This window comes from Mya arenaria, chromosome 7, assembly GCF_026914265.1.
Source record: "Mya arenaria isolate MELC-2E11 chromosome 7, ASM2691426v1".
Taxonomy (NCBI): Eukaryota; Metazoa; Mollusca; class Bivalvia; order Myida; family Myidae; genus Mya; species Mya arenaria.
The window spans coordinates 2,649,686-2,674,205 of record NC_069128.1 but is presented as its reverse complement, the minus strand read 5'-3'; positions in this window follow the sequence as shown (position 1 = coordinate 2,674,205).

The window sequence follows — 24,520 nt, the reverse complement described above, 5'->3', positions numbered from 1 at the left end:
GCTGCCGTTTGAATCAATATTATTCAACAACACAGTCATAACTATAATTTACAATACAAACTGCAGAGATGAGCCCAGTTAAAATATATGCATATAGTCCCTATTAAGAGGCACATGATTATGGCGAAACGATATGTGGTCATATAATGCTGCTGTCAGAACTAACATGTTACCTTAGTCACAACCAAAGCTATCATTATTATAATTCGTAATACAATTGACAACTACAGGGAAATTATTATAATTCATATTACAATTGACAACTACTGGGACAGGCCCAGTAGTCAACATTTCAAATATAAATACTTTTCAGAGGCACAATGCATAAAACATTTTATAAGTCAATACAATTTTATTGACCAATATACAAATCGTAATACTATTATTAGTATATGTTCTGAGAATCCTGACCCATAACATCAATACGGATTTTTTCCAACTCAAATTAAGTTCGGCTATTTTGTACTTGAAAATAGCATTTAAGATTATATAGGCAAATACAGTGTATTAATATCCATATGAGGAAAAAACAAACGCTATTGAGGGACATTCTTGCAAGAGTGTTAATAAAGCAAGAAGGCATAAACAATACGAATATATCCTTATGCTTACATTCATTTCTTCGTTTAGTTTGTATTCAATTTAAGATGTGCAGTTGTTCAATTACAATTAAGAAGGCCAATCTCTAATCGAGATTAAACGTTTAACAAAAAGAATGGCGGATGTCTGAAACATCATTTACCACTGTCACGCTTGTCCAATCGTAATGTTGCAATACAATTAAATAATAACGTCATTATGCAGAGCGGGTCATGCAAGATGAATATCATTTTTCGTCTATGAGAAGGATAAGGGCAAAACCCTGAACTAGGATTTTACACAGATCGAATGTCCCGTAAAAGCCATGTGCACCTTTTAATATTGTAAATGATGTCTGTGTCGTGACCTTTTTTCCCAATTCAATTCTCAATTTTCTTTCTTATAGATATGCATAGTAAAACCGTCATAAATTTAAATGAAACATACATCTACGACGTCAGTATCAGGAACTGAAATAAGAGTACATAAATTTATGTAGTTTCAAATGTACTTTTCAATAAAGTCAGTTTCTATATATTGTTGGTTTTCATCAGTTTTTGTTTCATTTCAGAGCTACTTTATTAAATTACTTAATATCTCAAGACAATTTTGGTGTCTGAGTTCTGTCATTGTGTGGGGCGGTAAGGCGACAAACTTAAAGGCGTTAGAAACTACATTGCCCCCGACAATATAGCTTAATGTCGCCTTTTGTCCCTGTCGTCACAAAAACAAGATACATGTACCTAAAATGTCAAACACCAATCACAAATGGTTCAAACAATATAATAATCGTTGAATGAAATAAAGCTGATGTAAAAAAACGGAGATACAAGTATTTCATAAAATCTAGAAATATGCCATTACAAATGGACGTCGGAATCTTTCTACAACTTGGCAACAATCTACGAGGTTACTCTCATGAATCTCGTACTTGATTAATAATGTATGACATTTTACATGTTAAATATAATAAAAACAATTTTTGAATATTTTCAGATGATAAAAGCATAACATTTGACTCATTGCATATTGCATAGGTATGTTTTGTCTTCCAGTAAACCTGTAACGAATTGTCAGCACATCTGGTTATTGTCATCCATGGCAAGATGTCATAATAGTTGTTTTTGTCTGATCTATTATACGACCATCTATGTGTCAATAACAAAACAAAGCCACTAAATGAAATAGAGTTGATTAATGATTGATTTAGGGATAGTAGCTCCCTACAGTGATGCAGGTCAGCTCGGTGTGACTGCGTCGGCTAAAATGAGTCGTGTGGAGATAAAAACAACGTTCTTATCTTTGCGAGGCTGCATAAGCCGGCAGACATGACTAGTTGTATTATGTTTTCGACAAGGTTCTGTACTTTAATAGTATACAATGTTATTTTGTCATCCAACATTTTATTAAAATGATGCAATTCCGTAAACGTGAATACCTAAACAGGGCTTATTTTCGCAGATGATGTCACATATATTGAAACGCACTGACTACTTTTTCGTCTATGTGTCGATCGTGCATAATATAGACTTAGTAACTACGTCAAAAAATGAGGAAGTTGTGACAAAAATAGTTTGTCTGTCTTTCTAAAATACTTGCTAAATAGGTAATAAACCTGTTTAAATGCCAGCATGCATGTCCATATCGTAGAATTCAAGGGATAATTACACATCAGTAAATTGGAGTAAATGCTTTTACATCCATATGATAAAAGAATAACATTTTACAATGCTTACCTCTAAATCGCCAGACAGCTGACCGTGTTTACGTCGCCGTTTTGGTGAACACCTGACGGCAACCGATGTAGACGCGTTCATTGTCTGATGTAATGCGTGTCAACGAAGATAAAATCAAACGTGCAATTGTTTATCCCTGAACTAAACAATATTTGTGCTAATCCAAAATAATTGTCAAAAAGTACAGATGTGTTTTCAAAACTGTATATTCGTTATTGTCGGAAAAGATGTGTAGCTAAACTTTAACACAGTTATCTTTCCAAACTAGTTCATTTTACATTTTGTATATTTGCACTTTGTCGGAAAAAGGCAAATTTGCCCATATGGTTATGTTTACCACACATCCCTTATCTGCGGGATGAAAATTCAAAGTCTGTATAAATCACAATATTATCACAATCATTTGTCTGCATAGATGTGGAAATTCCACTATTGTTTAGATATCCGCATGGCCAATAATATCAAGAAATAATTTGCCAAATCCTACGTACAATATCTGAAGAAGTTTGTTGTGGGCTTCTGCCGATTTATATGATTGCTGATTTCTGCCATTACATGTGTTCGCGTTTTCGCGGCAAAAAGCACCAGAATGCGAAAATGCGCGACATGACGAGGCGAAATTGCGCGACATGACGAGGCGAAATTGCGCCTTGTATGTTTCACTCAACACTTCGCGTAGATTTGCCCCACCACTTGGCTCATATTAGAACCGCAATTGGCACATATTTGCCCCACCATTAGGCGCATTGTCGCCTTCTAGTAGGCATCAGGATAAAGCGATATGATTAGATTTGACACCATGACTACCAGAAGAGATATATTTCGCCAAGCACCTGGATAAAATGCGCCGCAAACGACGCCATTTGAAACATTTTCACTCCGCCCCTTAGCGCATGTTCGCCTGGCTATGATGCGGGTTTGCGCATTATCGCCCTTTTGCAACGGAAATGCGAAAACACGAAATAGCAGTTATCAGTTTCCATAGAATACAGAATCCTATCGCGTTATGCACTTTTTTATACATATCATTTGCCGATGCATCTTTGTATTATGTCTAATGGGTTTTAACGGTGTTGCAAATGAATGTTCTGAATGAATGATGTGGCAGTTTATATCCAACAACTATGCACTACCCAACGGAGAGAAAATAAAACACTGCGTTTTGTACCTAACTGATACTTATCTTGAAGTAGACAATAGAGTTAAGATGAATGGTATGTGTTTGAATTCGTGTTTCATGGCATCTCATCAAGTAATTTATATTTCTCTTCCTGTTTACACAGAAACAACTTAACAATATTATTATGTTGTATTCCGGAAGGAAGTATATTCAATATATAATCTAGCATACCAGTATTCAAGGACTTTAATATCAAACATAACATAAGTTGTCCTCTTCACAAATATCATTATACATTCTACGTCTATATTTACCGCACCTTTGCTCTTGGCGGCAGAGGGCATATTTTGGACGTTTTCACTATAAAAGCAATTATCCAATAGCATACCAAAATGATGTCGTGTTCAAGGTATTACAAACGTATATCTATATAAAATTACGGAAAAAACTTTGAATTTCACTTTTATCTTCATTCCGATTTCTGACATATCTATTATCATCGTTACCTGCTAGAATTTTCTGTTTAACTGTTTTAATCATTGTTATCTATTACTGAAACAAAAACTAATCCTTCATATTATATCACCTCATTATATTATATTATTCAATTATAACGTTTAATAATATGTGACGTCGTTTTCGTAAACGAGTCCTGCAGCGATTGAAGTGGCTTGTTCATTTTTGCAAAATGAAATGCCTCATAAGCCGGCAATCAGTGCTAATTCTATTTATTTCTTTTTTCTAAAATAAACAATAAAAAATATTTAAGTGTTTTATCATCCATTTGCTGGTCAAATTTAGTGTTCTTTTATGATTATGTGAATGCCTTGTCTGCTTATATGAAGACAATCCTATTATCATAAAAAACTCAATTTAATCAAGTGGATCATAGAATAAAACTTTTAACTCTGCTTATATCATTATTGCCTGCATATAAGTAATAATATTTTGCATGAAATAAATGCCACGCTCACATTTGGAAGACTCATTTTCGCAGACGACATCTAACATGTTATCATTCACACGACTTTTATTTAGTTACATCTCTAATCTAAACTGTTCCAAATGATTCTTTAAGTATGTGTGATCACAAGGTCTCTTAAAAGACATTCTGATAAATTTTCTCATTGGCACAGAGATAAAAAGTCATCTAAGGCATAACAAAACCTGATATATTTCGTTTACTATCTTAAGTATCAGTGTGTGAATACCACGTGATAAATTACCTCATACATGCTACGTCGGAAGGCACCCAAAGACAGTAAATGGAGGGAGATATTAAATTATGTTTACTGTCTCGCTATATAGCCTTTACTTATTCGAAAGCGTTCGTATTCTGTACCTTTAAAAGAAGCCTAAACATTATAAAACTGCTTTAAAATGTAAGCTTATTCAGAAAAAAGGGCAAATTCAATTGAATTTGTTGAAGTGTTATTCTTTATACAAACATATTTAGGCACATATGGTTTTATAGCTAGCGATTGTTTTTTTTTGTTTTCTGACGACACGTCTATGACACAATTAAACACTTACAGACAACATAGTTATCGGTGTATGACAACAGCTGGTCAGTTCACGGAATTATGAAGTCAATATCCAAATCGAAACCATGCATTTCTTATAATTAACCTTATTTTTTTGCCAATGTTCTCTATGCTAATACTAATACAACGCTAAAAAAGGTCCTTGAACTTTCAGAGGTATTCCGAAGATGTTGCATTCATCTACATATAAAATGCTATTGGTACTGAAAATATGCGAATTCGTCTCTGAAAACGCAGTCACGTTGTAATTATTTGTAGTTTTAAGTTGGAAGTTTTTCAATCAAATATTTTCCTTATATTCAATTATGAATGCACTTTTTAAGCAACTAAATTCTTTATTGGGCACACGAAACGTACTTTTCTTGTATAAATATATATGTGTGTGTGTAGTTTAACTCTCTAAAATCTAAGCTCTGTAAACTATTTTGTTTCATGCTTGAAGATATGTACGCCTTTGCCCAGCTTAACATGATATATGTTCACTAGCTTGTTCACAGAGTTTTTGTAGAATAACTATTTCACTTGAAAACATTAACTCTTCTTATTGATAACCAAACAAAACACTTTTTTCTATTACATTCTGTTAAAATATTTTTTTTGACCTTTTATTAAAAGTACATTTTTAAGAGGATTTAGTAAGTCCTGAAATCAAAACACAGTAATATTCCTACCTGACTAAATCTTTCCTGTATTATTCTGCAATTCTTCCAAGCTGCTAGCACTATTCACCAAGAATATTTTTCATCATTACACAAATGTTTCATACAATGAACTAATATAGAAATACATCACCTAGATTGCACATCACATCAATATCCACTCACCCGACTGACTACATGTTCTCTTTTATAATTTTCCATTGGACGAAGTATGCCATTACACTTCTTTAACATTTTATAAATAAAGTAAATTATAAATTCACTTTTATTCCAAATGACCACATATACCACAAAAATAGTAGGCACCTTGTAGTTGTGTCCTAAAAGAGGTTACATTTTGTCAATTAATCCGTATGCATCAGTGAAGAATCATTGATAAAATTATATGTAGGTCGATTTGACGTAATTTTGAACCTCGCCTGCCCGTTGAAAAGCGTGCACACCTGTTGACACATTAAAGGCACATACGCGGTCGCATTGAATTATTTGCAATTTTCGGTAAAAATAACTTTCGGTAATGTCATATCTCCTATCCTGCGGCATTACTGACATAAAAAATGATGTTTTATTAAATATTTCGCGTTGTTAACTTATATATTTTATGTTTCACAAATATACTCTGAGAAGCTGTTAACCTTAATAAGTTTCTATAAAGCATTTTAAATGTTTCTTGTATTTGTACTATAATGTTTGCATTCGCGTAACACATTTTATATCAACGAAAATACTTTAAATTTACCCAAACCCTAACTATTTAAGGGAATTTTCAACTCAAAAGTACTAGTTATGTTACACAAGTACTTTTCTTATATATCTTTTCTTCCCCTTTTCTCATTCTATTCCCTGTTTCTCCGTGGTACAGGTCAGGCTGTATGTAGATATCCCTCATTCAGAGATCTGTTTGATCCCGGTATAACTTAGATTTTAAATGTCTATTGAAATAGGCACATATCGAATGAGGGTCTGTTTGTTCTGTTATTATCAATCTCAAGCAAAATGTATTAAACATTTAAATCATTTTGAATTAATTAGTTGGTTGTCTATGCTTCTACTCCTTTCCGGTGGTATTCATGAAAATCCCGGTCCTATATCATCTCTGTCGGCCTCCTCTTTCGAAGCTTCTAGTACGGTTAATGGCAGTTTAAGTATAGTACATAATAATGTGCAGGGTTTTAACGGCAAAGAAAGACATTTTGTATGCTGACTTACTTAACTTTGATATCTAATCTTTTACTGAAACATGGCTCACGCCTAACGTTGAATCTTGCATTTTCCTGCCTTTCATACACCTTTTAGAAGAGACAGATATACTGACCCACATGATGGGGTCATTGTCTTCATTAAATTTTGCATATTTGTATTGGAGCGCCATGATCTTGAAGTTAATGATGTGGAATGTATTTGGCTCGAATTAAAATTAAACTAAACGTCTTCTTTTGGGTACTTTTTACAGACCTCCTAATTCCAGTTCATATGTTCTTGAATCCATTACCAACTCAATTTCACTGGCGGTTGATACTGGTATTAAAGTCATTACAGGATATTTCAATCTTGATGTGAATAAATCATTATCTGGAAAATAGATTTAGTCCGTATGTCAACAGTTCAGTCTCTCACAAGTCATCCGTGACGCTATTCATTTTACCGAAAACTCAGAATCTCTTCTCGACGTATTCTTAGTTTCATCATCAGACATTGTTTTAAAATATGATGAAGTGGAATCATTTCTCGATCAGTTAGTTCGTTATCATTGCCCTATTTATTGCATACTTAAATTTAACAAAACGGTCGCTATGCCGAACTTCGATCGCTTGTGTCATCTTTTGACTGGAGTTCATGTTTCCACACACATATCGATATTTACGCCAAGAATATCACTTATCAACTTATGACATTTTATGAAACATGTTTACCGTCAAAGCTTATTACGAATCGCACTCAGGACCCCTCCACGGTTTCATAATGAAATTCGTAGGTTAATCCGTCAAAGATAATGTGCATATAGAAGAGCAAGACTCTCGAACAATGAACTTTCACAATCCCTTCGAGACCTTTTTAATTACTCTCTTCGTTCTGGTTCGTTCGTCCGTTCTTAGAGAAATTGGCATTTCAGGATCCCTCTTATTATGGCTTACTGATTATCTCAGTGATAGAAAACAGTGCGTTGTCATGTCTTGTACTATGTCTGATATGGCTTCAATTTCTGCCGGAGTTCCGTAAGTTCAATCTTGGACCCTTACTCTTTCTTGTCTACATAAATGATATCGTTCGTGAAATAAATGCACCCATAAATTAACCATACGTCTTTTTGCAGATTTCTACCAACTATAATATCGTCGTGGAAAGCACTTCCGGAGGCAGTTCGTTCCACTCCATCCTTGCCCTCCTTAAGTTCAACCTTAACAAGAATAAACATTAGTTCCTCAATTCACTATGAGGGTGAACGCAAATTTAGTGTCACACATGCAAGGCTGTGGATGCACTGTAGTAATCTTAATAAACATTTGTTCTCTAAAAACATTATCATTAGCCCAAATTGTCAATGTGGTGAAATTGAGAACACCTACAATTTTGTTTTTCACCTTTCCCTTATATCATGCACAAAAGCATCACCTATTCGACCAATTGTCTGCTATAAGACCTATGTCACTTCAAATTCTATTGTTTGGATCCAAAAACGGACCAGACAAACTCAACGATATTTAATCATGTTCAACACTACATTCGCTAAACGTTTTTTAATTTCATTAAGATAAATAAGAACAACAATGACTCTTCAACTGACCTAACCTATCCATGCCTCCCCTCTTCCTGCTCTTTACATTACTCTCTTTCATACCACAAGCGCTTTTTACCACCTACTACTTGATTTATTTGACGTTCACCTTTCACAGTATCCATCAAATGATAACGATTATATAAATATACTAATAATTACAACATTAACACAATTACAAGCAGCTTGAAAGACTTACAGTAGCTTCCTTCATAATTCAGTCAAATTATTTTGTTTTATGCATATTTCATTTGTCTACATTTCATGTATTATAACCTCCACCAACCATTTAATATTGAATATGCTAATGTGTATATCATCTCGGTCATGGTAATATTTTCTTTGAATTTAAATTTAATGCTGATATCAATTATTTACCAAATTTGGTGCAAAGACTGAGAGATCAATACGTACAACAATGGAGTGATATATTGTCTAATCAACCCAAAATGGAATACTATAAAACATTTAAATGCGAATTTAAATACGAAAAATACTTAGATTGTGTTTATAATACTAAATCTAGACAAAAGTTGTCACAATTTCGATTATCTTCACATAATTTGGAAATTGAAAGGGGTAGATTTAATAATGTTATTAGGGCAGAACGTAAATGTAAATTATGTACACAGAATACTGTTGAGTCAGAATTTCACTTTCTACTATGTTGTTCCGCTTATAGTGATATACGAAGAAAACATGGAATAAAATCACACTGGCCTAGCTTACTTAAATTTAAGAATTTATTATCCTGTCAAAATGTTAAGGTTATTAACAATGTAGCTAGATTTATTTCCGATGCAATGAAATTTCGAGGGGAAAAACTCCAACTTTTGGCTGCTTCTTAATTTTACTTAAATAATAATAATAGTAATGTCAAAAATATTGATTATAATTATAGTTATTATGAAAATGACAGAAATGACAATAATTAATCATGAATTAGTTTGTATAACTCGTTAATTACTTAGTATATTGATTATTTCAACTGTCAATATATAACCATTTTCATATGCATTTTATATATATATTTGTAATATTTGTTCATGTACGTTTGTGTCTTGGCCATATCGATATTTATGCAATGTGTAAATGGCCAAAGGCAAGATGCCGATTTGCCAATAAAAACTTGTAAACTTGTTATTATAATGTGTAACAAGTACACGACATATCCACAAATTTCGTTGTCATTCAACAAATCAATCTGGGCGAAAATCCTCATTTTCATAAAATTGTCGTTACTGAGTAATCAATTTAAAGTTAGATTTGTATACTTATGGTTAACTATCATTTTGAATTTCACTGGTTTACACTATACTACATTGATGGCTATCTATTTCAAGATTAAATTAGACGGCTTAAACATACGCTCAATCAAGGCATAATCTTACCATTCTCGTTATTGCAATAGGAACGAGGATAGATATTGAGTTTGTATCTCCATAAATTAACATAAGTATCGAGTTACCGTTGATATTAAAGCTCTTTAACAGCACATAAAGGAATATTCGTCGCCGACAAAACAGCAGTAAAATGAAGGATAGGTCATGAGTATTTGTCAGCGTTTCACCATTGTATAAAAAAACCTATACTTTCTGAGTTGTCCGACCTGCACATGTTATATAATATTAAAAGATCAAACAACATGTTGTTATAAAGCTGTTGCAAACGCTGCATCCAGAACGGAGCAATACCAGATAACATCCGTGATCGTTCTTTTTGTGCATTCTTTTAAAATGGCCTACAGGGGATATTGAATAGCAAGTCTGAGAGCTGAATTGCATCATTTAGTATCAAACCATAATGTCCAACGTTGCTTCCAATCATCAAGTTTATTTATGAGGATGAACATTCTACTACTTTAAAGGGTGCATGTGAAAATTACAAATGGAAACATAACGGCAATCTTGAGCATACACTCAGTTAGAATCCGTTCAGGATAGGTTGGTGTTTTCAAATCCTAATCAGGTTTGTCAAGAGCAGAAAATAAGCCTATTTTCACACAAGCCATAAAGTCCCGCTTATACTTATACAGGCTAAACTGTAGATGGTAAGACTGTTTTTTGACTTGCCCCGAAACCACAATATACATGTATTAAAAACTGATTTCTACGGATTATACTGCTGTTACTACATCCTGCCATTACCTAGCCTCCTGTGTCATCAAACGCAATGTCAACCTCATCCCCAATTTTAATAAATAAAAAATCAACACTATCATAACGTAAGTTCAACTATGATAAGTCTTTATCTTGTCAAAATGTGGTTTCAATTTCAAATTTGATATCACCTTATTAAAGTAAGATCCTCTTTGATAAATGTTAGAACTTAAAATGGTAAAAAATGTTCATCCTCTTATTAAGATAGATGATAACAATTACAATATTTAACCAATTTATGGTAGCGTAATAACGTATTAACCTTTTTTGTATATATACTCGTTTGTATTACATTGTTTGTTACTGTGCATACAAGTTGACATTGATAATTATAAACATATGTGTTGTTGACATTGTACATTGCACAAGTCGAAATACACACTCTGTCTGTCTGTCTGTCTGTCTGTCACTACCATGTGTTTAATCCAGCTTAATGTAAGACTTAAGCATATACCTGATAATTGACATTTACCAAATTTAATAGATTAATAGCGCTGTCTTATTAGTTTAACATGCATAATATTTCCTTTGGGATGATGTCATCAAGTGAATCCCTTATACGTGTCTATGTTGTAGCAAAACCAGCTGCTTAATGTTCTTCAATGAATAATCACTTTTGAAACATATTTACTTTTGACGGTTTGCGATTTATTTAACAAATAAGAGAATAAGCATTGTGAATAATTTATACAAAATGTACCCAAGGTTTCTTATTATGAACACATTGTTCCACTGTAAAGCTGAAATTTTAACATTGGCTGGAACTGTCCCTTTTGACCTCGACCCTTGTGGCGATTTTTTAACCAAGACGGACGTTGTCGAGTTCATTGCTTGCTAGATCACTTTTCAGTTATTTGCAAGAGATTCAAGCTTATGTTGTGAAAGATTATACTAACGTTAACACTGTTACACTATGAAAAGAAAATAATAACACAAAACACACATAAAAATGCAATTACTTATGGCATTAGATCAGAGCCTTCGACAAACATTGATTGAACAATATAAATTATAACTTATAGTATTGACCATTTGTAAGTACTTTCCGTTTGTTCTTAATTCACTTGGAATTATTAACAAATGTGCATCACAGCCAACCCAAAACTATTTTATAATGTCCAGTACTTATTAAACCTCATGTCGTGTCTAAGGATAGCACCATTGCGAAATAAATTCAGACATATAAAGGGATTTCACCATCGACAATATAACATAGCCCAGCGAAAGTCCTATGACAGATATCAGCTCTCAGTTGAGAATGTCTAAATGAATATAAAGACGAGTTATACACATATATATGACCGCGTACATAAATGATGCTAAGCGGTTACATACTTTATAGAGTAAAAGTTTATAGACTGGTGATTAATTAACCCGAGCAATTTTCACCATCTGATTGATAACTAAGAATAACATTTTTAAATGTTCTAAATATCATGAATACTGATGATTTCGAACTGTTACAACAATCGGTTACACAAGCGGATCTGGGGAGTGGGATACTACTGGCGCGCCCCTAAATGACTCCAAGTTTACTTTTTATTTTAATTAAGGATAACAAAGTAACCATAAATGTACTAGAAATGGTCAAAGATATTGGGGGAGTACCCAAACCCCTGCAAACACAGTTTACGCCCTAAGTTACGCCCTCTCCAACATCAATACTGGATCTGCCCTAGGGAAATTTGGACATTGAAAATATGATTATACAATGTGTACGCAGAGACAATGTATATATGCCGATTAAACGTCACTACCTACCAGGGACAATCTTGCCCAAGCCTACGCATAAGCAATATGAACATATCCTCATATTTAAATAAGTCTCTCAGGGCTTGATTTCATTTCAATTTCAGTTATACATTTGTTCCGACACAATTACAGAGAGCAAAATGTTATCGATATTAAACGTCTGACAAAGGAAATGGAGGATATCTGTAATGACATTTTGCATCACGCCATTCCTATGCATTTGTAATGCTGCAATACAATAAAATGATAATGTCATTATGTCGAGCCAGTCATGCAAAATGAATGTCTCTTTTTCGTCTATGGGAATGATAATTTATAAATACCGATATGTATGCAAAATGAAGATGCCTATTCACAAATGATATAAACTAAGTGTTTACACCAATCGAATGGCCCGTGATAGCCATTTGCGCCTTTAAACAGTGTAAATTATGTATATTGCGTGACGATTTCCGTATTCCATTCTTTGATTTATCACTGTTGTGATTAAGTGTCTAGCTATATATCATTATACCGTACGAAAAGTATAATTGAAAAGCCGTTAGCGACATTATTATCAGAAAATGAAATAAGAGTGCTTAAATTGATCGAGTCCCAATTGTAGTTTTCAATACTGTCAGTTATCAACCGTTTCTTTTAAATAATGTTTGTTTCATTAAATAAGTACTGAATACATTCATTTTGTCTATTGACAAATTTTGTGGATACATTTTGTCATTGTTAGGGGCGTTTAGGCAACAAGCCGAAGTCTAAAAGGAGCAGCAGGAAAAGTTATCCACAAAAACCACGACACCAAAACTATGGCAGAAAACATCCATCAATATAATTGATCGAATGTGATTAAGTGGAGGTAAACAACGAATAAGCATGCAATGACTAAAACGAAATAAAAATATGTGTCTGCCAAGTGCAATACATGTTATCTTAAATTGAAGTATAGCACAGAACAATATGTTTTTATCTGCCAATAAACCCGTCTCCAAATGTCAAAGCATCTGGTTATTGTCAATAGTTGCCACATGTTACCGTGATGGTGTGTTTGTTTTGTAAAAGATTATATAATGTCAAAAATACAATTGATAAATGTTTTACAGATTATAGATTTCTGCAGTAGTGTAGCTCAGTTCGGTATAACTATATAGGGATAGTGCCTTATTAGCATTACTTAGTTAATCAGAGCTATTTGGGTGATCTTTTTTAAAATCATCTCTAATTCAAATGTTACGCAATGCTTATAGCTTATTTCATCATCTAATCGCTAGTTCAAATATGGTTTTGGAAGAAAATGTGAATGCCTCCACAGAGCCCGCTTTCGCAGACGACGTCTCATATGTAAACATAAACATTGCGGGTATGTACTTCTCCAAACAAAACTTTACACAATGATACCAAAAGTATGCGAGTCACCATAGTTAAAGGAACGTTCAAAGACGTATTATTTTTGACTGTAAGGTTTAAACTTAAATTGAAACTACAGGTACCGCTATTTAATGTTGAGTCCTTGTTATATACTTCTTTATCAAGCATCATATTATATCAAATAGGCCAAATAGCAAATGTTCAGACCATTATCTGTATAAGGTTTCTTTAGAACATAATATAAACGCCTACTGGTATTGTAAGCGATGGCTGTGTCATGCTAATTTTCTCCTTATATATTCTAAAATGTCCCTCTGTGGTTATAACCAGCCGTCATATCCATCATAAATGTCCCCAATGGCCTAACGATCAAAAGTCATCTTCGCCATAGCTAGAAATGAACTACCTTATTTACTTTCTTTAGCAAATATCTTGCAAGACATCGTTGATTAATGTTCACTAGTTTTTAGAAAATGTTAACACCTTGAGAGAAATAGTTTTGTAAAGACATTTGGCAAGAGTTGCTGCACACACCTCCAGGGGTTCTTATTTGAGCAATCGCATTTAAACAACACGAGGTTTTTGTAAAGTAATTGTAGTTTATCATGTTGTCAACCTTATCACGCAATTGATAGTGTACACAAATATATTCTTATTGTTGCTAAAAAACTGTTTTCCGTTCTTATTTGGTTAAAAATGTATACACAGAAAAAAGAGACATCCCACGTTTCGTCAATCACCAGCTCTGTGTTATGCGTTTAGATTTCAATTTGCTGTAACATAATACCGGGTGTAATTGCTTCAACGAATAATACATTATTTACTCATAGCAGATATTGAAATGTAAATGATTGATTGGAGTGAATATTTTGCAACAATGACAAGATAACATGTTCTTACATTTTAACAACAGACATATTGGTATAAACTTCCCATGAATTCAATGAAACAAATCTTTGAGACATTATGTAGTCTTCTATTATGTAGAATTAATAATAAATGTCTTGGTATGTTGAATCAATATGCACTTTGCTATCTGACATAGGAAACCGTTTATCACTGCATGCTTAGTAAACTATTATTTTGCCTAAATACACCTAGAGGGAAGACATATCTAATATATACAGAACGAGTGTTTCATCAAAAGTGTCGTCTTGTCGATATTGATTTCGTTAACTTTTTTAAACATGCCTCCTCATTAAGTCCGATATTTCAACTAGAAATATAAAATTATAGGCCATTAATTAATGAGCATTACCAATGAATCAGGCTTAATTTGTGTTTTACAAACTTTAATCGGAATTTTTTCAAGAGCATTATCTTCGGATAGTTTAAGGATGACAACGTTCTTAATGTACTGTTGATTCATATAGTGTCCTTAACTTATCAACCATACAATACGTTCACACATTTTATTTTATCTTGGGCATACTTTAGTCGGTGAGACTGAAAATTCTATTTTTCATCAAACCTGACACAAACCATACACATGTGTAATATAATTTCGACAGAACCTCTTGCTGTAACAAAATCGTGCCAATACTAACTCATGTTCGTTCAAGAATCACAATTCTTAGTCCAACCTAATCCCCAATTGTAACAAAAAGCATCAGCATATCAAACAATCAGGAACTTCACTCATCATCGATAAATGATGGTCTTGTTAATATCGGGTTTTGATTGCCCATCGGATATCTCGGAAATTCAAATTTCAAGTAGGAATTCGATAGTTACGAGTTAGTTGAAATACTTTCCTATTTTGTTAGTACAATATTATCGTATGCTGAAATAACTTCACATTTTAAAATGGTTTGCTTTAAAAGAAATTGTGGTGCTTTTCAAGTTATACGACTAGTAATTATAAACCAAATGTGATATACTATAATGATTTACATTAATACGGAAACTTCAGGTCTAATTATAAAACGTTTTTACACTGTACGTCGTAGGATAACAGTTGTCTTCGTTGGGATCCCTAATCATTGAAGTACTTGGGGTTTACCTATTTGTTGATTATTATTAGTTTTATTATTAGGTTTTCCACAAGTTAATACTTTGATGAGATTTACCTTTTACGTTTTATTCTTCGTTTTTAGGATTGTTTAGTGAGGTTTGAGCACTTTTAAACCACCAGAACATAAATATTTTACTGACCGTTCCAAGGCGGTACCTAACAACCTTTATAAACATACCAGGTTTTTTTATAGTATATATGCACTGTAATGTTTGTAGAATTTTCTGCTGTTCTTCCATGTTTCTTGTTTGTGATTTTTTGTTTGTTTTTGTGTTATATGTCTTTGGCGTTTACCCAGCGCCATTAAACCGGGGTTTTGTTTAAACTTTTGGCTCCTTGTTTCTGTAGTTTTTTACGTAAGTATTCATCATATTATTCTACCATTGGTGCACTAGGTGTATCATTAACAACCTTGTGCTGAATCAATTATCATGAACCATTTTCCCGTATATTTACTGTAATTGAAAATTTACAAACTCAACAGGTTTACAGCGCTGTCGTTTTAGCTGTACTTACAAAATGTATCCTTTGGGGAATGAGAAGACAACGTTTACCCCAATGTTTACCAACGATGCAATAATGCCAGCTGCTTCCTATTCCTCAAATAAATGGGTGGTTAATACTTAATACAGCATGAACGCAGGACTTCTAATTACACACGCATTTGGAATTACAAATAGTATCAAACCTCCAAATAAGGCGGGTACTGTCCATTTTTACTTCGACACATTGATGGACGTTGTAGCGTTCATGTTTTTGCTGAGTCACCATGAATCCAAATGATTTGCAAGGCAGTAACGATAATGTATAGGAACATGTCAATCCGTTATAACAATTACAGTAGCACTGAAACACTATGACCATAAACTTAAAACACACAACATACACCAAATGGTCAAGTACGCATGGCATCAGTTATCTCAGTAATGGAAGCATTCGACACACATTGCTTGAACAATATAAGTGATAATGTATAATATTTACCATTTGAAATATAGTTCTTTTTGTTCCTTATTCGCTTAGAATAATAAACAAATTTTCATCACAGCAACATTAGACGCTTATTTTAATGGTGTCCAGAACTAATAACCGCATGGCGTTTCTATTTTCAGTTCCATTAAAACAAATTCCGCCATGTAAAGCCAATCGCCAACGACATTAATAATACTGATAATACATAGCCTAAAACAATCCTGTGGCAGAGAACGGCTGAAGTAAGTGGATAACATCCCAGTCGTTTTCTATATATACTGTAATTAACAAATACAACATGTACCCAGTGTTTCTAGTTATGAACAAATTTGGAAGTGCAGATAGCAACAAACCTCTAAATCAGGCGGTTACTGTGCCTTTTTACCTCGATGCTTCGGGGACTGTTTGACCAAGATGGACGTTGTCGCGTTCATATTTTTGCTGAGTCAAAAGGTAATGTATAGGAAGATGTCAATCCGTTATAATAATAACGATGGCACTGAAACACTTTAACCAAAAATACATAGCATCAATCATACATCAAACAGTTCTAATGATATCAGTTATCTCAGTAATGGAAGCATTCGACAAGCATTGCTTGAAAAATAATTATGAATTATTATGTATATTTTTGCGATATGAAAGACAGTTCTCTTTGTTCCTTATGCACTTGGAATTATAAACAAATGTTCATAGTTTACAGCAACACAAACGCTCATTTAAATGGTGTCCAGAAATATTTTAACCGCCTGTCCTTTCTAATGACAATACCATTATAAACGAATTCCGCCATTTAAAGGGCATTTACCAACGACAAAAAAACAAAGCCCAAAACAGTTCCATGGCAGACTCCGCTCTCCGCGGATAACATTCCGTTTGTTTTACTGCTATTTCCGATATAATGAGCATCTATCTGTGAATCAACAAGAGAGGCACACCGATCTGACCCATAAGCAGATACGACGATTTTTTTTTATCGAAAGCACTTTGTTCTAAGCGAGTGAAACCGTCCGACATTAACTCTTCATAAACGTCTTCTGTATTGTGTAATCATGTTTTTGCTTTATATTTGCAGACTAGTGAGACATAGTGTATCGGATAGCATATTGAGGAAAACTATATTCCGATCCAAACCATATTACGATAACCATGTTTAACTGTATTAGTGTTCCCGTATTTTGTAGCATAATGTACACGTAGAGGACAAATGTGGGCATAATAAGCTTCCGTCAGAATCATTATTTTTAAGCAACATAATTATAACTATAATTTATAGTACAATGCAAACTACAGAGACGAGCCCACTAGACAAAAATGCATATATGAAACCCTACCTAGAAGGACATGATTACGGCCAAACGATATCTTGTAATATAATGTTGCTGTCAGAACTAACATTTTACCTCAGTCAAAACCAACGCTGTCATTATCATAATTCATAATACAATTGACAACTATAAGGACAGGTCCAGTAGACTACATTTCAAATATAAATACTTTTCAGAGACACAATGCATTTTTTTAATATATCAATACAATTTCATTGACTAATATACATATCATAATACTATAATTAATATATGTATAAGAATACTGACCCATAACATCAATACGGATTTTTTCGAACTCAAATTAAGTTCGGTTATTTTGTACTTGAAAATAGGATTAAAGATTATGTGCGCAAAGACAGTGCATTAATATCCATATGAGGAAAAACAAACGCTAGCGAGGGACACTCTTGCAAGAGCGTTAATGAAGCAAGAAGGCATAAACAATACGAATATATCCTTATGCTTACATTCCTTTTTTTGTGTTTAGTTTGTATTAAATTTAAGATATGCAGTTGTTCAATTACAATTAATGAGGTTAATCTATAATTGAGATTTCAACAAAAGAATGGCGGATATCTGAAACATCGCTTCATGCTTGTCCAATCGTAATGTTGCAATACAATAAAATGATAACGTCATTACGCAGAGCGGGTCATACAAGATGAATGCTATTTTCGTCTATGAGAAGGATAAGGGCAAAACCCTAAACTAAGATTTAACCCAGATCGAATGTCCCGTAAAAGCCATGTGCACCTTTTAATATTGTAAATGATGTCTGCGTCGTGACTTTTTTCCCTATTCCATTCTGAAGTGTCTTTCTTATAGATATGCATAGCAAAATCGTCATAAATTTAAATGAAACATACATCTACGACGTCATTATCAGGAAATGAAATGAGAGTACATACATTTATGGAGTTTCAAATGTACTTTTCAATAAAGTCAGTTTTCATATATTGTTGGTTTTCAACAGTTTTTGTTTCATTTCAGAGCTACTGTATTAAATTACTTAATATCTCAAGACAATGTTGGTGTCTGAGTTATGTCATTGTGTTGGGCGGTAAGGCGACAAACTTAAAGGCGTTTGAAACTACATTGCCCACGACAATAAAACTTAATGTCGCCTTTTGTCCCTTTCGTCACAAAAACAAGATACATGTACCAAAAATGTCACAAACCAGCCACCAATGGAGCAACAATATAATAATTGATGAAGGAAATAAAGCGGAAGTACACACGGACACACAAGTATTTCATGTTAAATATAATTAAAACAATTTTTAAATATTTTCAGATGGTAAAAGCATAACATTTGACCCATTGCATATCGCATAGTTATGTTTTGTCCTCCAATAAACCTGTCACGAATTGTCACCACATCTAGATATTGTCAACCATGGCAAGATGTCATTATAGTTGTTGTTTTTTTCTGATCTATTATACGACCATCTATGTGTCAATAACAAAACAAAGCCACTGAATAAAACACGTTTGATTAATGATTAATTTAAGGATAGTAGCTTCCTACAGTGATGCAGGTCAGCTCGGTGTGACGGCGTCGGCTAAAATGAGTCGTGTGGAGAATGAAAAATGACGTTTCAATTTTTGCGAGGCTGCATAAGCCAGTAGACATAACAAGTTGTATAATGTTTTCGAATAGGTTCTGTAATTTAATGTTTTACAATGTTAACAGTGTATTGTGTCATTCTACATTTTTGTTAAATTAATCTATTTTTGTTAACGTGGATACCTCAATGAAGCTCATTTCGGCAGATAATCTCACATATATTTGAACGCACTGACTACTTAGTCGTCAATATGTTGATCGTTTATCGACATAATAAAGATTTAGTAACGACGTCAAACAAATGAAGAAGCTGTGACAAAAATAGTTTGTCTGTCCTTCTAAAAGTCTTGCTAAATAGGTAATAAAACTGTATAAATGCCAGAATGTATGTCAATATCGTAGCATTCAAAGGGATGATTACACATATTAATTGGAGTAAGTGTTGATACAACCATATGATGAAGGAATAACATAGACATTTCACAATGCTTACCTCTAAATCGCCAGACAGCTGACCGTGCTTACGTCGACGTTTTGGTGAATACCTGACGGCAACCGATGTAGACGCATTCATTGTCTGATGAAATGCGTTTCAAATTAAATAAAATCGAACTTGCATCTGTTTTTCACTGAACTAACGAATGTTTGTGCTAATCCAAAGTAATTGTCATAAAAATACAGATGTTTTTTCAAAACTTTACTACGACGTTATTGTCGGAAAAGATGTGTAGCTAAGATTAAACACAGTTATCTCTCCAAACTAATTCATTTTACGTTTGGCTTTTTGCACTTTGTCGAAAAAGGCTAATGTGCCCATATGGCTATGTCTACCACAAATGCTTCATCTACGGGATGAATATTCATAGTCTGTATAAATCACAACATGATAACAATAATTTGTCTGCATGGATGTCGAAATTCCACGATTGTGTAGATATCCGTATGGCCAATGCTATCAAGAAATAATTAGACAAATCTTCCGAACTTTATCTGCAGAAGTTTGTTTTGGGATTCAGCCGACTACTATGATGGCTGATTTCTGTCATTACGTGTTTTCGCATTTTCGCGGCGAAAGGACCAAAATGTGCATTTTGTTGCGATAATGCGTGTCGTGGTGAGGTAAAAATGCGCCGAATGGATTGTCGAAAATAAGTCAAGGGGCTGCGCGAAAATGCACCTCAATATTATTTCGCATGTTTGCCCCTTCTTGGCGCATGTTACCCCCCCCCCCCCACCTTGCGCATATTCGCTCAGCCATTTGACGCATACTCATCCATCAATTGGCACAATTCCGCCCCACAAGTTTGCGCATTGTCACCTTCTAGATACAGCGAAATCATTTTCATGACACTTTACCTATTAGAAGGGATAAACTGCGGCCAGCGGCAGGATAAAATGCGGCGCAAACGACGCTATTTGGACATTTTCACGCCGGCCCTTAGCGCATGTTCGCCCGGTCATGATGCGGGTTTGCGCATGTTCGACTGACCATGATGCGGGTTTACGCTTGTTCGCCTGGCCATGATTCGGGTTTGCGCATGTTCGCCTGGCCATGATGCAGGGTTGCGCATGTTCGCCTTGCCATCATGCGGATTTTCCCATGTTCGCACTTTTGCCGGGGAAAGGCGCAAACACGAAATGGCAGTTATCAGTTTCCATAGAAAACAGATCGTTATCGCGTTATGCGCTTTTTTATACATATCATTTGCTGATGCATCATTGTATTACGTCTAATGAGTTTTAACGGTGTTGCAAATGAATGTTCTTTGATGTGGCAGTTTATATCCAACAACAATGCACTACCCAACGGAGGGAAGAGAAAACACTGCGTTTTGTAGTTAACTGATACTTATCGCGAAGTATACAATAAAGTACAGATGAACTATATGTGTTTCATCTCATGCGGTAATTAATATTCCTCTCCCTGTCTACATAAAAACAACTAAACACATTTATTATGTTGTATTCCGGAAGGAAGTTTATTCAATATATGATCTAGCTTACTGTCAAGTACGAAAGGAATTTAATATCAAACATAGCATAAGTTGTTATCTACACAAATATCATTATACATTCTACGTCTACATTTACCGCACCTATGATTTTGGCGGCAGATGGAATCTTTTGCATTACGTTTTCATTATAAAAGCATTTAGGCAGCATCATACCAGAATGATGTCGTGTTCAAGGTATTACAAACGTATATCTTTATAAAAGAAAACAGAAAACTGAAAAAAACTAATATTTCATATTATATCACCTTCTTGTATTATATTATTCAATTGTAACGGTTTATTATATGTGACGCCGTCGTCGAAAATGAGCGATGCAGAGGTTAATGTTACATGTTCATTTCTGCAAAATAAAGTGCCTCATAAGCCGACAATCAGTGCTATTTCTATTTCATTTTGTTTCTGCAATTAAAAGTCTACAAATTGCTTAGAGTGTTTAATCATCCAATTGCAGGTTTAACTTTGTGTTTTTATGATAATGTGGATGCCTCGTCTGCTTATAAGACTCCTGTAGAGGCATTCTCATTATCATAAACACTCAATTTAAACATGTGATTATAGAGTTAAACATTTGACTCTGTTTACTATTGCCTCGATATAAGTAACAATATTTTGAATAAACCAAATGCCACTTTATCATTAGCAAAACTCATTCTCGCAAACGACATCTATCATGTTATCATACACACGACTTGAATTTAGTTACATCTCTAATCAAAACTTTTCCAAATGATACCTTGAGTATACCACAAGGTCTCTTAATAAATGTTAGAATATTTGTGAGTTTGATACGTGTGGTTTATAACTAATTTGAAAATATTTTTACAGCTAAAATATCAAATATATAAAATATGAAATTATCATAACGATAACTTTACAAAATCCGTAATCACATTATATAAACGCCTACTGGAATTAAACACGATGGCTGTGTCATGCTAATTTCCTCCTTATCTTTTTTATAATGTCTCTCTGTGGATATAACAACCTTCATAACCGTCATAACTTTCTTATTGGCACAGAGATAAAATGTCATCTAAGGCATAAAGTATCAGTGTGTGTATACCATGTGATAAATAACGTCATACATGCAATGTCGGAAGTCACCCAAAGACAGTAATATAGAGGGAGATTATTAAAATTATATTATGTTGACTGTCTCGCTATATAGCTATGACTTATTCGAAGGCGTTCGTATTCTGTACTTTCAAAAGAAGCCTAAACAGAAAGTATCATCAAACTGCTTTAAAATGTAAGCTTATTTAGAAAAAAGGGGAAATTTAATCTGATTTGTTGAAGGGTTATCCTTTATACAAACATATTTCGGCAGATATGGTTTTAAAGTGAAGAAATGCAAATGTTCTAAAACCAAATCGTGCACAACTAGGTAAAACACCCTAGCCTTGTTCCTCTAAAACGGGTCTACTTTACATTTTGGCTTCGGGGCTTTTGCCTGCCTATTCCATGTTAGACATGATTTTTACATTCGATAATGAGGGAATTAATACATCCTTGGTGTTAAATTAACGCTGATTGCTTTGGAAAAGTAACATTTCAAATGTCTGAAGTTGAACGATGGGGAATTCGTAATATGACTTGACAACGTTTGAGTGTTTGAAAGGTAGAGATAGAATGTCTGTTATTGTTCCATTTAGTCTGTTATTGTTCCATTTAACCGTTTAAGCTCCGTGAAATTAGGCTCGCAACATATTTTCTTTCTAATGTAGATGTCAGTCTAAATTTATTTTAAACATACGGCTAATCAAGACATAATATTACCTATTAATAGGAAAAAAAGATAGATATTGATTTTGCATTCCCATTAAGTAACATACTAATTGAGTTACCGTTTGATAAAAATATCTTTAACGGCACAGAAGGGAATATTCGTCGCCAACAAAACAGCAGTATTATAAAGAACAGGACATGCGTATTTGTCTGTGTTTCACCATTGTATAAAAATACGAATACTGCCTGACTCGTCCGTCAAATTTAAGTATGGTCTTCTGTTTTTTCTATCTCTTGTTTATAAATTTTATTTCATCATGCACTTTGACTTGACTTGAAGGTAACGCACACCGAGTGTCTAGAGGGTAGTCACCTCTTTCACATAAACTAACTTGCTTGTTACTTTCATTTAAACATCAACCCAGAAGAAAAGATCCCTTGGGAGGAAGCAGACACAAACAAAACACAAGATTATCATATGTAAACATAAACATCGCGTGTATGTATGTACTTCTCCAAACAAAACATTACACAATGATACCAAAAGTATGCGTGTCACTATAGAACAAAGACGTATTATGTTTGACTGTCAGGTTTATACTTGAATTGAAACTAAAGTTACCGCTATTTAATGTTGAGTCAATGTTAAATATTGCTTTTACCTCGCCTCATTTACTATCAAATACGCCAAATAGCAAATTTTCAGAACAGTATCCATATAAGGTTCTTAAATACACAAAATAAACGCCTACTGGTAGTGTAAGCGATCGCTGTGTCATGCTAATTTTCTCCTAATCTGTTCTATAACGTCTCTCTGTGGTTATAACCAGCCGTCATATCCATCATAAATGTCCCAATAGCCTAAAGATCAAAAGTCATCTTTGCCATAACTAGACATGAACTACCTCATTCACTTTCTTGAGCAAATATCTTTCAAAACTGCGTTGATTAATGTACACTAGTCTTTAGAAAATGTCACGACCTTGAGAAAAAAAATTGCAAAGACATTCGGCAATAGTTACTGCACACACTTCCCAGGGTTCATATTTGAGCAAACGCATTTTAACAATACAAGGTTTGGGTGTAGTAACTGTTTTGTAACATGTTGTCAACCTTATCGTGCAATTAGTAGTGTACTCAAATTGAAATATCGTTGTAATAAATCTAGATTGCTATTGGTCCACAGAAAAATCTACTGATTATCGTTCTGAT